This window comes from Emys orbicularis, chromosome 13, assembly GCF_028017835.1.
Source record: "Emys orbicularis isolate rEmyOrb1 chromosome 13, rEmyOrb1.hap1, whole genome shotgun sequence".
Lineage (NCBI taxonomy): Eukaryota > Metazoa > Chordata > Testudines > Emydidae > Emys > Emys orbicularis.
The window spans coordinates 36,112,506-36,129,801 of NC_088695.1; the positions used below are offsets into that span (position 1 = coordinate 36,112,506).

The 17,296-nt window shown below is 44.9% G+C and overlaps 1 protein-coding gene across 1 annotated transcript in view; it reads right to left on the reverse strand.

The window, feature by feature from the left end:
• Positions 1 to 16,525, reverse strand: part of TMEM94 (transmembrane protein 94) — a 71,838-nt gene extending 55,313 nt beyond the window's left edge. Inside the window, exon 1 of the mRNA XM_065415590.1 lies at positions 16,515 to 16,525. The gene's annotated coding sequence lies outside the window, so the exon portion shown is untranslated. The remainder of the gene's footprint in view (positions 1 to 16,514) is intronic.
• Positions 16,526 to 17,296: the final 771 nt, after the last annotated feature.

A 17,296-nucleotide genomic window follows, 5' to 3' on the forward strand; every position in this document is an offset into this window, starting at 1 on the left:
AGCCTTCTCTTCCTGTAATGTTTAGTTGCTCCTGTGAATCCCCATCTGGTCATCTCTGCTCCCTTCAGCCTATAGCTGAAGCACCTATAGCTGTGGTAAACTCCAACCTCTTCCTTCGGCACCTGCAGGCCCATACATTATACTAGTAGCTGAAAGCCTGAGCTGTCCCATCAGTGTGGCAGTCGGACAATCTGTGCAGACTCCCTCATACAACCAATGAAACTTTCGCACACAAATTAGCTGTAGAGTAAGGGTGGTGATTGGTTGAGTTATATTTAATATAACAATGGTCTAAGGCTCTTGGCATGGCATAGATACATGTCTCACTCTAGCTGTACACCACACTGGTATAATCTGTAATGGCTAAAATCTTAAAAACTGGATGGTAACAGACCATGAAACCTAGCGATGACTGAACCTGGCGGTATTTTGAACAGAAAGAGCTCTTAGCCTTGCTTGGATCTGTTTCCATTGCCTACCCCTGACTCAACAGACATTCTAGGCTTCAGAGTGATACACAGAGTGACAAATCTGGAAACTTATACATATTATACCCTGGGATATGTAGTTCAGCCATACAACACAGCCCATAGAGAATGGGAGTATGAAATATCCAAACTATAGTTCCCATGAGGCACTGTGGCAGCACAGGTGAACACATAGTAATGTTGAATTGACCCAAAAAGAAACGTTTACATTCGGTTTGACTCAATGAAATGTTTCGATTTGGGTTGAACTGAAACAAAACACTTTCATTTCAATTTTCCCAACAGACAATTTTTTCTTCCAAAAAATACAAAGTTTTCCCCACAGAAAATTTTGATTTTTGCAGAAACTGCATTTTCCATTAAAAATGTAAAAACTGATGGAGAGCTCCTGACCAGCTCTAACACACACAGCCATTCAAAAGTGCCATGAAAACAGTTCAGTCTTACCATTATGATGGATGGTATTTTACTTGCTCATTTAAAAAATATATATATAGGCAAGCAGAATTTTGCCCAGCTCACTGCATGTGTGTGCACATGGGCAAAGGTATTAAGACACTCTCCCCAACATTTATTTCAACTCTCTTCTCTGATGTATGGAAATTGCCTCTTGGTTGAGCTTACCTGCAATGAGAACAAAATCCCTAGGCTTTCCTAGAACCATTAAAAATTTACATGCTAACACAGGGGTGCTGAGAGCCATTGAACCAAACTGTAAACCCTGTATATAATGGAAACCACTTCAAGCCAGGGGGTGCGACAGCACCCCCCAGTTCCAGCACCTATGTGCTAACATATTTATTTGTTGCACCAAACAATGCTGGGCCAAAAGCACAACAATTTATGATATTTATCTTCCCATTTGCTTCTGCACATGTCCACTTACAGACCAATCCTGCAAGGTGTGAGATGTCCTCTTTCCCCTTTAGATTCATGGGGAGTTGAGGTAACAGAGTACCTTGCAGGATCAGGTACTTAACTATAAATGTCTGTGCAAATACAGACACTTTTTTAAAAAAAGAAAGAAAGAGGAACAGAAGACTCATTAGAAACATTAGTCTCCACAGACTGCAACTCCATGTCTAAGACACAGTGAAGCACGGGGCAGCTCATTCTAATACCCCATAGCTTGGCTTTTCCCAATCCTGGATACACACAGTACATTTCATTTATGCAACTCTTTGGTTCAAATCTTTTTCAGATTAAAAGGATGGGAGAGGGAAAATGGGGCAGCAGACTATTTTCCCCGTTTTTTGAAGGCTATTTTGCATGCCTCTAACAGAAACAGGAAGGCCTTTTTAAATTTAAACACTGACATTTTGCAGGCTATTAATCTATTTCATGGTTCAGGCCCTTCTGGTACACAAGGATTAGTCACAGTTTCAAAATCATGTGAGAAGCGGGTACTTTATCAAACACATTTGCATTTAACATTGCAAGTCATATTCTTGGTTAGGAAAGAGACAACATGGTCTGTTTATTTTGTCCCCATCACAGAGACAGGTATCACATGCACTACACTGTGCAATTTCCCGGGGGCAACATTTTTTATTACAAACTAGTGATAGCAGAGGGCTATTTTGTTCCTGTTCAAACCCTTCATCAGCACACTAGATCTCCCTGTCTGACTGCAGCTGCTTTGTTAGTGAACAGATTGTATGCAATGGCAAGCCCGCTGTACGAGATTATAGGTATATGGTGGGCAAGGCCAATGGACAAGTCAATCTGAGAACAAGTTTCACATCACTATCTACATCCCTAATTTCTTTCTCATACTCATTCCTAGTGAACACACAGATGCTGCTGAAACGAGGTCTGATTCCTGGCTCCTGGCAATATGATGCCTGTTCAGTGACCTGGACTGTAAAACCCCCCAACACGCACACATACACTCCACACTGAATAAACAGGAAGGATGGTTTTTTGGTTAAGACATTGGACTGGGACTCAGGAGATCTGAGATCTGCTGTTGGTTCTGCCACAGACTCTCTCAGTTCTACATCTCTAAAATGGGGATAATAATCCTTTCCTATCTCACAAGGGTGTTGTGAAGATAAATACATTCATTTATGAGGTGCCCAGATACTACAAAAACAACAAGGAGTCCGGTGGCACCTTAAAGACTAACACATTTATTTGGGCATAAGCTTTCGTGGGTAAAAAACCATCTGAAGAAGTGAGGTTTTTTCCCCACGAAAGCTTATGCCCAAATAAATCTTAGTCTTTAAGGTGCCACCAGACTCCTTGTTGTTTTTGTGGATACAGACTAACACGGCTACCCCCTGATATCAGATACTACAGTGATGAATGCCACAGGAAAGCATAGAGAAAATACATTCTGATCTCTCAAAGCACACAGGTCCACAAACCATATCACATCTCTGCACCTTAAAGACTAACACATTTATTTGGGCATAAGCTTTCGTGGGTAAAAAACCATCTGAAGAAGTGAGGTTTTTTCCCCACGAAAGCTTATGCCCAAATAAATCTTAGTCTTTAAGGTGCCACCAGACTCCTTGTTGTTTTTGTGGATACAGACTAACACGGCTACCCCCTGATATCAGATACTACAGTGATGAATGCCACAGGAAAGCATAGAGAAAATACATTCTGATCTCTCAAAGCACACAGGTCCACAACCATATCACATCTCTGCAAGGACCATGGCTTTCAGCATTTAACAAGCAGGAACAGGTGCTGGAAGTAGCACCGGGTACAGACATTAACCATACTTTAAGAATCATGTGTCATGAATTTGATGACCTCAGCTTAGCTACTAGTGGTCCCAAATCCAATGAAATAGACAAATACCACAGCAAGCTGCATGTTGGCTCTACCTGGGTGCACATGTGACCCTCAGAACAGCACTGCCCAGATTAATATAGAGCACAACGGTAAACAAAACTCCCTATACCTTGTCCACCTGCAGGAGCAACTTGAAAAGCAATCTGGACTCCACCCTGTGCTGTAGCAGAGGAGCTCCTATGCCTCGCCCGGTAACTGGGAGAATGCAGGAGCTCTGGGTTGGAAGTTGGCTTTGAGACTCCCTGCTACTCAGCACTAACAGGGCCCACAGATTGACACTGTGAACCGACTCAACAACATTAGTGGGGTCTGCAAATCTACAAGAGATCTGGCCAGAGCAGCACTAACAGGGCCTGTAAATCAGAACTGGATCTTGGTGTAAACAGATTCTAATTTAATCCAGATAATGACATTCAAAGTGTTTTTAAAAGCTTGCTTTAAAGCAGGGAGTTAGATGCCAATAGCCGTGATAAACTGCTCTGCACCAATAATGCAAAGCCCAGCACTTTCTCACTCTCTCTCTCTCTAGTGGCTATTCAACAAAGAGGGAAGAAACAACTCCCCAGGTAACAGTCCACTTTTCATCTGCACCTTCTCCAGTCTGTCCCTTTGGTCCTGTTTCCAGCAGCAAATCCCCGAACCTAGTTACCTAGATATCTCACAAGGGAGCTTGGAGGATTAGTGAACGTTTGTGCTATGTAACTGTTAACCATTTATTATTAGCATTTATATATTTACAGTATTTCCCTAAAGCCAGAAAAGAGACAGAGGTCCAAATTCACTTTGGCCTCTGTGGGAATTGCACCCCTTTACACCACAGCTGAATTTAGTCCAAGAATTGTTAATTCACCTCCCTGGAGCAGGTGATGCTAAGAAATTTTCCAAACTTCAGCACATCTTTCACTACCCTCTTTGTTTCCTCCCTAACTCCCATTCATTAGCTAAGGACTTTGTGGACTAAGGCTATGGCACAATCTAGTCTACTGCAAGTCCCGCTTTTCAGGGTAGGGGGCTTTTGGCTACTCCAGGGCTAACCATTTAAAAAATACAGATAAACTTGAGTCATTGAACACACAGGCAGCAATGCAGGACTCAGTAGCTCAGACTATTTGAGATTCCATCAATGGGTTTAAGGTTACAATCTTCAGTTTGATTAAAAGCTTCTTCCCTGTTCCCCCACCCCGTACCCTAAAACCCCATCACATCTGAAGGCCCCATTCAGTGCTCCATTTCCTGCCCTAAGATCCTTCCCCAAACCCTCAGGACCCTTCATGCACCATCTGATCAGGAAGGCTGCAGGGGAAAAACAAGCCATCTTGAATTTAAACGTTAAGGGAGAGAAACTTACTTTGCAGCGTTTGCCTTGGTGGGACATCCACAGATCTGCCTGTTTAAAGAGCATCTGGGCTGAATCCCTGAACCACCTGGAACCTTCAGCAGCAACTTCCAGTACTGCTGCCCTCAGAGAAAGAGAGCAAGAGAGAGGGCGAGAGAACATGCACAGAGCCCAGCGCTGCAGAGAAAGAGACAGGAGCAGCAGAGTGAAGCACCAATCTGCTGATTAATTCAGCCTGTTTCCAGTCACGCTGCAGATCCAGCAAGGAGGCGGTGGATGGGGGGTGGGGGTGAAGCGATGGGGAGGAAAAAAGAAGAAAGTTCATACAGGATCACACCAGATGTCTGTAAGAATGACCCATTCATCAAATGGAGCCGACACAGCCAGATACCTTGTGTGTGTGTGCATATATGCAGATACATCTGCATATGCAGTAAGGGAGGATACTGACTGATAAGGACATATGGAAAAGCCGATGGCAAACTAGACAGGACAAAATGCTAGCAAATACACTACAGGGGGGAAGCCAGCACTGGCCAGCGTGGTAGACTAGAGAGAGATGGAAAAGATCTATCAAGTTCTATCTCCCCATTAATGTGTTCGTGGGAGATAGCAACACACTGATGGCTTAACACCTTGGGGCTCAAGCTCAATTTTTTAAAGTTATTATTATTTAAATGATTCAAGAAGGTTACAGGCCTGATTTGCCAAGCTGAGCTGATGTTTCTCTCCCCATCGCTCTTGTTCCCAGCAGGGCATCCCAGCAACACTCAGGATGCAGAGAGCGGCAGGTGCCCCTCTAAGCATCAAATATTCATAGAGCGCGCCTTGGGAGCTCAAACAGAAGGTGCAGTGCAGGTTATTAATAGCAGCGCATTGTGCCTGAGGCTTGCCACTTACTGAGAGCTGGGTCATTGGCCACACAGGAGCTCATGGAGGGCATGAGATTAGTGGAGACAGAGAGCACATACAAGAAGCCCGGGGTGGAACTGGAAAAAGACTACAGGGCAATGGACAAATGGATCTTTGGGATGATAAGAAGGAGCCTATCCCATTGCCTCACTCTAATCCTGTTGTGCAGCTGCTCCCCTCTATGGGATAACTTAATCATTACATATTTGGGGCAGGGACTGTGACCCGTAAGTATTTGTACAACTTCTATTTCAAGGGGCCCTGATCCTAATTGAAAGAAAAATATTTAACAATTACTGTACTACCACTCAAGATAGGAAGGACCCTGAATCTGGGGTTAGGACGGGGCACCCACACGTCACCAAATCAATGGCCATGTTGACAGCTTAACAAAATCCTGAGAGTCGTACCTAACTGCGTAAAATGGAGCAGATTGCAACCACCCACCTCTTGAATACACAGCAGCCACCTCTGCAGAGTAAACAGTCTTACATGTAGTGTAGCTTGGCTACTCGATAAAGCTGGAGCGTTGCATGCTAGCATCAGCACTCTCCACTGGCCACAACTTCATGTTCACAAGAAGGGTGACCACAGGCTGCACAGTAGAACTCTGCTTAAACCCATGATTGACCAAATGTGTTGCCCTCTGTGTCAGTCACAGGCCTCAGTAATGACTGAACCTTGGTTTGTTGACTTTTTTCTGAGCTCCATATGGCTAAATCAGTATGTGATCCTCAGAGCACCGCAATGCCATTGGCACACAGTCATCATGATATATACCCAAAAGGTAGCATGTAATAGATCACTGGAAAACTAATAACTCACTGATCATTAATACTGTTGCATGATGGATGTACTGTAAACCCACAAAGGACTCAATAGATGTGTGCTGCAAATGTGTTCTTAAACTGTATTTGGCAAGCAGTGTCCAAGCCAGACTTGTTCCAGACAAAGAAACGTGGTTCCGCCTAATTGAATGTGAATGTGTCTCTGTTGTAAATTAGGCAAAGTATGACCAAAGACAAAGAAAAGCACATTTACGTACAAGGTAAACAAAGCCATCGAGAGAGCAAATGAGGAAAGACGACCACTTAATCTTAATGGGAGATGGAGACTGCACCCCCAGGAAGCCTTCCTGCCTCTTGAAGCAGGGTCAAAGAACTTTGGGAAGATATCACGGTGTCTACCCCTCAACAGGAGAGAGAAGCTTTGTCTGGGCTTACTTTTAAAATGTTTACTGGACTCTAAAAAGAAAGGGGAGAGAACCCCATAGTTATCCATTGAGGGACTAAAATGTCCAGAGCTCTTGAAACCACAGAACGTTGGATCCTTCACTCAAGTGGGTGGGGGATTGAAGTCTCTGGGAACTGAGTATAGTAAGAAACCTGCTTAGGCAAAGATTGTAATTTGCTGAAATTAAGTTTTACTTTTAGAAGCATATTTTTATTATTGTTTGCTTGTAACTCTTTCTATATTTATTCCTTATACTTGGTATCATTTAAACCTGTGACTTTTTGTTTAATAAACTTGTTTTACTTTTATTATAAAACAATTCAGTGCTTTGATTAAAACAGAGTGTTTGTCAAACCCAGGATAAATTAATGAGTTGCTGGTTACTGTCTCTTCAAAGAAGCAGCAATCTTAGTAGCTTCTCTGAGTGTTCCAGGAGAGTGCTGGAACATTGCAGGGCAGAAATATGGGGTGGAGGAGGGGGGTGTTGGGGTCACCCTGAAAAAGTAACTCTGTGGTGGAAGCCAGGGTGTGACCTGCATGGTTGTAGGCTGGCTGTTGGCATCAGAGCAGTGCCACAGCAGCATAGCATTTAAGGCACCCAGGATTGCACGGCAGACAAAGTGTCACGAGCATCAGCAAAGTCCTCCATTTAAAATCGTAAGTGCAGAGACCCTGGGTCCCACATTAAGAACTAAATCTACAGGCAGAGACCCAGATGATCGCATAGTATCACCAGTTCTAAGGGCTCTTCTCTCTACACTTGTACTGAGCCACATATTTGTATGTAACCTTATAAATACCCACAGCCAAAGTTGAAGGAAAGCAGAGAGTGTATCTAATGTCATTGCAAGAGAGAGAGTGTGGAGTGGGGGTGTAAGAAGAGACAGCCTGTATCTCTCTCCAGGGCATTTTGTTTCCTAGATGATATCATCTTAAACTGCACAAAGGAATAAAGTGTCTTAAACAACACAATTCTCTCTTCCATCCTCTTTTCTGCACAGTTCCTAGTAAGTAAACAGTTAAACCCTATTGCTTAGTGTTGAGTCAGAACCTTAAAATGTCAAAGAGTGAGAAAAAACTACTTTAACTTGCTTAGGTCTTAACTTTTTCCCAACTCTGCTTGGCTTCAGCCTGGCTCCAACACGCCAGTCTTCAGTAGCAAACCCAAGATAATGGAAATAAATTAATTCTACTATTCTTGTTGTACCATATTTTCTAGAGATCACTATCCTATGGTATGCTACACAGGACAACCATCCATGATACACAAGCATCCCTCCCTCGTTGGATTGACGTCAAAGATGTTAGCAGTTAGCATCACAAGTTGTATCTGGTTGTGTATTGTGACAAAGTTCCTCCTCTACCTTGGTGGGTCCTGCGCTTATTGGCCGATTTGCTCACCTCACAGATTCACCCTGTGGGTCGGGAAACAGTCCAGAGACCTTCCCCTCTGGTAGAAGCTACCGTCCAGGTCAACTCCTCCTGTGTTTGATCAGGAGTTGGGAGGTTTGGGGGGAACCCGGGCCTGCCCTCTACTCCGGGTTCCAGCCCAGGGCCCTGTGGACTGCAGCTGTCTAGAGTGCCTCCTGGAACAGCTGCACGACAGCTACAACTCCCTGGCCTACTTCCCCATGGCCTCCTCCCAACACCTTCTTTGTCCTCACCACCGGACCTTCCTCCTGATGTCTGATAACGCTTGTACTTCTCAGTCCTCCAGCAGTACGCCTACTCACTCTCAGCTTCTTGCACACCTCTTGCTCCCAGCTCCTCGCATGCACGTCTCCTCTCCCCTGGCTCCTCCTGGTCTGACTGGAGTGAGTCCTTTTATAGCATCAGAGGGGCCTTAGAGTCAGGTGCTTAACTGCCTCACCTGACTCTTAGCAGGTTAATTGGAGTCAGGTGTTCTCATTAGCCTGGAGCAGCCCCTGCTCTGGTCACTCAGGGAACAGAAAACTACTTATCCAGTGGCCAGTATATCTCCCTTCTACTACTCTGCTGTTCCCAACTGGTCTGGGTCTATCACAGTATCTATCCTCGAAAAACAGAGTGTATCTTCAAAGAAACAACAGAGGGTCTTGTGGCACCTTTATGACTAACAGAAGTATTGGGAGCATAAGCTTTCATGGGTAAGAACCTCACTTCTTCAGATGCAAGTAATGGAAATGTCCTGCCTCTGGAAATTTGTGAAATGTCCTGCCTCTGAAAACAGTTTCTGTGCTTGTTTCATTTAAATTAAGATGGCTAAAAGCAGCATTGTTCTTCTGCACAATAAATTTTCAAAGCTGTGTTAAGTCAATGTTCAGCTGTAAAATTTTGAAAGAACCACAACGTTTTTTCCAGAGTTACGAACGTTTCAGGGTTACTAACAACCTCCATTCCCAAGGTGTTCGTAACTCCGAGGTTCTACTGTAGTACTTTTCCTCAGGAGATCTCAAAGTGCTTGACAAAGGAAGTCCATGTTATTATCCCATTTTACAGCTGAGGAAACTGAGGCACAGAAAAGTGCAGTGACTTGCCCAAGGTCACCTAGCAGGCCAGCAGCAGAGCCAGGAAGATATCCCAGGTCTCCTCAGTCCCAGTTTGTTGCTCTAACCACAAGACCATATTACCGGCAACCTGGCCTCATTACCATTGATCAGCTCTTCATAACCCCTTGTGTAAAAATAAGTAGGGCCCTGACAGCACAAGAGTCTCTGAAACTGCCATCAAGTGTTCCATTTGTGATGTGAAGACGCCAAGGAACAGTGATGGAAACTGAACTCCCCTCTGCTCGCTAGAACTAGTCCCTCCAGGTCAGGTCTGAAGCACATTGGCAGGGCAGTGAGGAGGCAGGGAAGAGTTTGCTCTTTGTGCTGGTACACACATTGTAGATCTTGGAGGGGAAAAGCTGGTACCTTTCACCAACATTAGTTTTCACCTTTAAAAGGCATAGAAAATTAACAAAAACTAAAAGGCAGAAAGGGGAGACAGACTGGGAAAACTGCACATTTGATTTAAGAGATTTTGGGCACCACTCCTGGGTTACTCTCTGCCTTGCTCTGCAGTGTATCTTTCATTTTAATTGCTATTGAAAATAGAAATAAGGGGTTGTTTTTTTTAAATCCCAGTTTCTACTACCAGTACTTTTAAACGGGGGAAGAGAGGATTTTTAACAACTCAGAAGAACCACCTAGAGTTTCAGTGAAGCAAGGTCTCTTAATGCTGATGAGAATCTGTCAGTGGAGTGCACTCCAGCAATAGTAGAAGCAGCAGCCATTCAAAAATATGTTACACCACCATTTGCTCTGCTCATGGCCTGGCAATTTGATATGCTTGTCCTACTTTGGGCAATGAACAATGTCACAGGCAGGAGAAAAAGAGGACAGGGCAGTATGGAGATTGGCGAGATGCAAAAGTTCACACCACACAGGATGGGGTATAGGATCAGCAGCTGAGGACAATGCTCCCAAACACAAGTGATGTCAACAAGAAAGGGCCAGGTAAGTTACCATGCAGAAGATAGGGTCAGTCCTAGAGTCTGGTTTCTTGTTCTCTAGTCCAGTAAGAATAGCTGTGTAGCACAGACTTTCAGCCCTTGAAGGGAAGCAATCAACAGAAACTCTGCAGATCAACCAAGGGTTTCAACAGAATCCAGTTCAGCTCTCATTGGACTGGCTGGATTCTGTCAGGGGTAGAAACCAAGAGCATGAAAGACCCTGGGGAGAAATTAGGAGTCCGTTGATCAATCCTGGCACTTTATCAGCCATATAGGGCTCTTTCACAACTTTAAGCTCCTTGGCTTGGTGTGGTGAAAGGAGAAGAACTATTTCCTGCAGTAACAGGTGTGCATTCTGGAGGCAGTAGCAAGGAAGGGCTTACATAAAAAACAGTTACCTACCTTTCGTAAATGTTGTTCTTCGAGATGTCCATTCCAATTAGATGTGCGCACGCCGCATGCCCGGCAGCCGGAAGGTTTGCCCCAGCAGTACCCATTAGGTCGGACCGGGCACCCCCTTGGGTCACTGTGATGTTCCCCTCTGGTGTTATCTGGATCGGTGATCTGCTAGGTCACTCCAATCCTTGACTCTGGGAGCCAGCCTTACCCTGCTCTGCTGTGAGAACCCCCACTCCTGGGCTGCTCACACACAGCCTCCGGCATATAAGCTGCTCCACTTGTAAGGCAACTCCCTTCTCTTCTTGTGCCAATATATATTTATGCCTGTATCTGTAATTTTCACTCCATGCATTTGAAGAAGTGGGTTTTTTACCCACAAAAGCTTATGCCCAAATAAATCTGTTAGTCTTTAAGGTGCCACCAGACTCCACGTTGTTTCAATGCCCTTACAAACTTTGATGCTTCTCACCACAGGCTGGCTGGCTGCTCTTCAGCCAGACTCTCCCCTTTGATCAGTGCTTCAGTCGCTTGGTGTGATGTCCGTAGATGTAGGTGGAAGAGAGAGAGAGAGAGATAGCATGGCAAATATCTCTCCCTTTGATCATGTCCTTTCTTCCCTCTTGGCTTTGCCCCCCACCCTTCAGAGTCAGGTGAGCATTACCTCATCGCAGTTCCAAACTGACCAAAGGAAAGGGGGTGACTCCCTCAAGAGTCTAACAGATTCTTTTGTTGCTGCCTAGGCCAGCACCCTTTGTTCCTGTGAGGCTGGGCTGGGTTGGGTTTGTCCCATAACTGCCCTGATGAGGTGTGAACTGCCTCTCTGCTCTTGGAGAGTTTTTGCCTGGGCTTATTTTAAGCCATGAAGATACATTTTCAGCCTCATAACTACATAGATGAAATTATTACCTATAACCTTACTATAACATTACTGTAACAATTACTAGCACATCACTATAACAACCATGCTCAGTGCATCATGAGCCTTCCAAAGACACCCAACATGACAAACTTTGCATTGGATCCCACACAATCATTTTATAAAGATGAACATGGAGGTGTAGGGTGTTCCCCTGAGGTACAGAGGGTCACAGTCACGCCTTCATGGCGCTCAATATAGGGCTCTGCCAACTCGCTGCCACTTCAGCTCCTTTTTGCCAGATTGCTCCAACAGAGGGGTAGGCAGGTGATATTGGAATGGACATGAGCAACACATCTTGAAGAACAGTTACGAAAGGCAGGTAACCGTTTTTTCTTCTTCAAGTGATTGCTCATGTCAATTCCAATTAGGTGATTACCAAGACTAAGTTTTGGAGGCGGGGTCGGAGCTCCAAGGTTCGCAGACTGAAGCACCGCCCTACCAAAGTCTGCATCGTCTCTAGCCTGCTGTGTAATAGCATAATATGAGATAAAAGTATGTATAGACGACCAAGTCGCAGCTCTGCAGATCTCTTGCGTCAGAACATGGGTGCCTTGTGGAGTGGGCCGATACTTTCGCCAGATCGTAGCAAGCCCTGATACAGGACGTGATCCATGATGAAATCCTTTGGGAGCCCTTTCTTTCTGTCTGCTACTGCGATAAACAGCTGAACAGACTTCCAGAACAGTTTCGTTCGCTCGATATAGAACGCTAGTGCCTGAACGTCCAACAAACGAAGTTTTTGCTCCCCGCTGCTTGAGTGCAGCTTAAGGTAGAAAACCGGGAGAAAGATATCCTGGTTAACATGAAACTGGGAGACAGCCTTAGTGAGAAAAGCTGGATGTGGCCTGAGCTGAACTTTGTCCTTATAGAATAATGTGTAAGAAGGCTCGGATGTTAGGGCCTTGAGCTCAGACACCCTCCTGCCTGACGTTATTGGTACCAGAAATGCCACCTTATATGAGAGGTACAGCAGAGAACATGTCACCAGTGGTTCAAAAGGTGGCCCCATCAGTCCGGAAAGGACCAGATTATGGTCCCAGGCTGGGACCAGCTGTCGAACATGAGGGTACAACCTGTCAAGGCCTTTAAGGAAATGACTGACCATGTGGTTGGCAAAGACCAACCAGCCCTCCATGCCTGGATGGAAGGCAGAAATGGTGGCCAAGTGAAACTTTATTAACAACATGGAAAGCCCTTGCTGCTTCAGGTGGCAAATCAAGAGCTACAAGCGTTCCAGCTAACTGTCACAGGTGGTAAGAAGGAACTGAAGTGGTGGCGGGTCAGCAGGGCCCTATATTCAGCGCCATGAAGGTGCGACCCCAGGGGGCGCCCGGACCAACCCGACGGGTACTGCTAGGGGAAAAACCTTCCGGCTGCCGTGCACACAGCGCGTACACCTAATTGGAATTGACATGAGCAATCACTTGAAGAACTATTGTGACCTATTATAAGATTTGAATGACAAGAGACTCAAGTAAAACTCCTGAGTTCCAATAATCAAATAGCAGTGGTACTATCAAGAATGTCACTTGTGTCAAAACTAGATACGGACATTCTGAAGCTCAGCATGTTCATTTGCACAGATAGCAGCACTCAAAGTGGACTTCTAGAGCTCAGTTGTTCCGTAGCAGTACTAGTCTTGGAGCCTGAGAGTAGCCTGAAAGGCTGTGGCATAACTGCACATAATTGCTTCTTGTCTTAAACTGATTAATACCAGAGCAGTCCAGAGCGCCATTAACAACAGAACAAATAGATGATTACTTTAATTGTAACATTACCTCCACAGTCTTAGCAATTTAAACTGAAAGCACCGCAGTTCAACAAGGTCCTCACGCAAAATATATTAGGGAGGTCACAGATGCAGGCATGGGCAAGCCTAGCTTCTCGTGGTCTCATACAAAGTAACAGCACAACTCCAGCTAAGAAAAAGTACACCAATCTTAAGCCAAATAGTGAGGGATGCTTCGCACTTCCTGTGCCACTTGTGTTTCTATGTTAATGTTGTAGAGCAGTGGTTCTCAAACTTTTTTGTTCGCGGATCACTTGAAAATTGCTGAGGGTCTCGGTGGACCACTTAATGATCATTCCAAATGTTGTTTGTACCGTTAGCTAACTATTGTAAAGTGCTTTGGATAAAAGGGCTCTATACAAAAACCTTAATAATAATAAATGTTTTTTTGTTCTACAAATAAAAGCACACAACTCATATTTTAATATCAGTGGTCCTACCTTTCTAATGCGATGGATGTGCTCTCTCTCCCCCGCCATGGCAGCCCCCGAGCTGGGCCTGGGAACGAGGGGGGTCTCTCCCCTGCCACAGCAGCCACAGAGCTGAGGCTGGGAAGGAGGGCTGTCTCTCCCCAGCAGCCGCAGCCCTGGAGCTGGGGAAAATAGCCTCTTTCCCTGGCCACCGCAGCCCTACACGTTCCAAATTCACCCCACCCCCTCTTCTCACTCCACTGCCCCCTCCCACCTACCCCCCTATTCCCCACAAGGCCACCACCTAACCTTACACGTGCATCTTCTCCAGGGTCCAGGCACCTAAGTAGTGGAGCCACGCCTGCACGGCTCCACAAATTAGGTGGGTGGCCCTTCATTCTCTCGTGTACGGCCGCCCAGGTGTGCCCCTTAGAGGGAACTATCCATGGACCACCTGAATGGAGCTCGCGGACCACCACAGTTTGAGAACCTCTGTTGTAGAGAAAGTCTGTCTCTCAAGCTATTATCTAACAAGGTAATCTGCACTAATAAGCAAAAGGCAGCCAGCGTGCTGAAAGACTGCAGAATATGTTTAGCAAGGGAAATGGCTGCATGGAGAGTAAAATGGAGGTACAGTAGTTAATGTGATCTGGCAATGAAAAGGCTACAATGGTTGGGGAGGGAGGCAAGTGAGGGGAGGGAGCAAAGAGGGTGAAGTATAAGCATTTTTTCTCACCAGTGCTGGTCTAGAGCAGTTGTACACATGACCTTCTCCAGCTTTGGTCTCAAACACAATCTCTCACCCAGACCAGGCCCCAGAATAGGGCATGTACCTATTCACTCTCTCGAGTGACAAACACATTTGATACTCAGGTTGCTACAGAAATTCATGCATAGAATAAGTGGCCAATCGAGTAGTGTCTGCTGCTCTCTCTATTTCTTCTTATCATCATCTCGGATTTCACCTCAAGGAGGGAGCAGTGCATATAAGGCCAATAATCTTCCATGAACCACTGCAAATATCCCTTTAAAGCTCCCGGCTACACCTACCCACCACGGAGGCCTCTCTTTCCCTTCTTTCTTTAGGACTGGAAACAAATTAGGTAACAAGAGGCTGGTTACACACAGATGAGAAGGGAGTTCAATCTCTATGGCCCATTCAACCCTACACTCTTCTAACGCGTCCCAACCAAGGGTGCCAACTGAGATATGAGTCCAACCCAGACTGCAAAGAGTTACAAAAGGATCATAAAATTGGGTGACTGGGCAACAAAATAGCAAAAGAAATTAAATGTTGATATTATGAGTAATGCATATTGGAAAACATAATCCCAACTATACATACAAAATGATGAGGTCTAAATTAGCTGTTACTACTTAAGAAAGATCTTGGAATCATCATGGATAGTTTTCTGAAAACATCTGTTCAGTGTGCAGCAGCAGAGGACAAAAAAGCTAACAATGTTAGGAACCATTAAGAGATAGATAGATAGTAAGACAGAAAATATCATAATGCTACAATATAAATCCATGGTACACCCACATCTTGAATACTGAGTGCAGTTCGGGTCTCCCCATCTCAAAAAAGATCTATTAGAACTGGAAAAAGTACAAAGAAGGGCAACAAAAGTGATTAGGAATATGGAACAATTTCCATATGAGGAGAGGTTAAGAAGACTGGGACAGTTCAGTTTAGAAAAGACTACTAAGGGGAGATATGATAGAGGTCTATAAAATCATGAATGGTGTGGAGAAAGTGAATAAGGAAATGTTATTTATCCCTTCATAACAACACAAGAACTAAAGGTCACCCAATGAAATTAATAGGCAGTAGGCTTAAAACAAACAAAAGGAAGCACTTCTTCAGACAATGGACAGTCAACCGGTGGAACTTATTGCTAGGGGATGTTGTGAAGGCCAAAAGTATAACTAGGTTCAAAAAAGAATTAGGTAAGTTCATGGAGGATGGGTCCATCAATCGCTGTTAGCCAGGATGGTCAAGGACACAATCCCATGCTCTGGATGTCCCTGAACTTCTGACTGCTGGAAGCTGGGACTGTTCTGTTCACTCCCTCTGAAGCATCTGTCACCAGCCACTGTTGGAAGACAGGACATGGGCTAGATGGACCATTGGTCTGACCCAGTAAGGCCATTCTTATGTTCATTTGTCCACTACGAACCAAACTGAGATAATCAACTCATTTCACACAATCATCCAGTCTGTCAGTGGTAGTAACTTTTGGCCCCTGCCAAATCTGAGCTGTGTGCAAACCGATGACCTAGAAGCAAACGGCTCTGCATCTCACTGCCTGGTTTCTCACACTGGTAGTCTCCCAAAACAAGAGTAAACATCCATTAAACTCAGAATGCAACCCATGAGCTGACAAAGAGATGAGAACATCATTTCCTTGATAGTCCTCTACTCAACAGGTCTACTAACTCCACAGAAGATCATTAGCCCTACTCATATTGCACGCCAACCACATAGGACAGAAAATACAAGGCTGCTGGTATGAACTGGATATCCTCCTGGTATCTCTGGGTTATCCAATGGTGGACTTTAGTTATAAGGGACAAGCAAACATGTCCCTTTGACTATGCAGGAGAAAGATCTTCCAACTTTAGCAACAACTGCGGATTACTTACATGCTAATGTGAAACATGCAGACCGAAGTCACAGAGAAGCAAACCAACTAGGACTTTAGAATCAATATGCTTAAGATGTGATCTCCTTTGTGGGGAACCTACCTGACACTGCTCCTTCAGGTCCATGGCTGCACGGTTCTGTAAGCATGCCCAACACAATGTAACTACCCCTTCGGGGGAGAACCTCTCCTAGGTGTGTATGATGCTTGGTTACTCTGTTATCGTAACACCATCTGCGGAAACAAAAAGGGCAAGAGTCAGATTTTCCTCCACACTCTCTTTAAGACAAGTGTATAATGAAGCGGATAGACTTCAAATGAAAGGAAAGGGGTGTATGTGAGAGAAACCTGGAGTAGAATGTGGTTCTAAATTGTGCCCCATTAGTTTGCAGTCCCCTGCCCCAAGTGGGCTTTATCAGTTTAACTTTCAAAAAAGCTGTCAGCTCTAGATGAATTAAATTCCCTGTAGAGCAAAATAAACTTAATGCAGCAGCCTTGACATATATCCTGGCACACATCCAGGAGAACTGCCAAACTCTGCCCCTAGCAAGAAGCTAGATTCCACCAGGTGTTCCGAAGACAGCAGGCTGAAATGCCAGCCAGCAGACGTGTGATCGGACCAGGCTGTCACCAGCAGCCATTTGTCTTGCTATTTTTATCTAACCGGGGCTCTGTCCAGCTAATCTCTAATGGAGCCTGCAGTAATGACTCTTCCATTTGCTGAAACACCACATCAGATCCTCTTTGACAAGGCTATACTACAGGGCTAAGCTCAAATCTGACCCATCATTAAACGGGCGAGAAGGCCTAAAGAATGGCTCCAGACCATTAGCAAATTTTATTTTAGCAAAACTGGGATTAACAGAGCTATAGCAGGAGACAGCT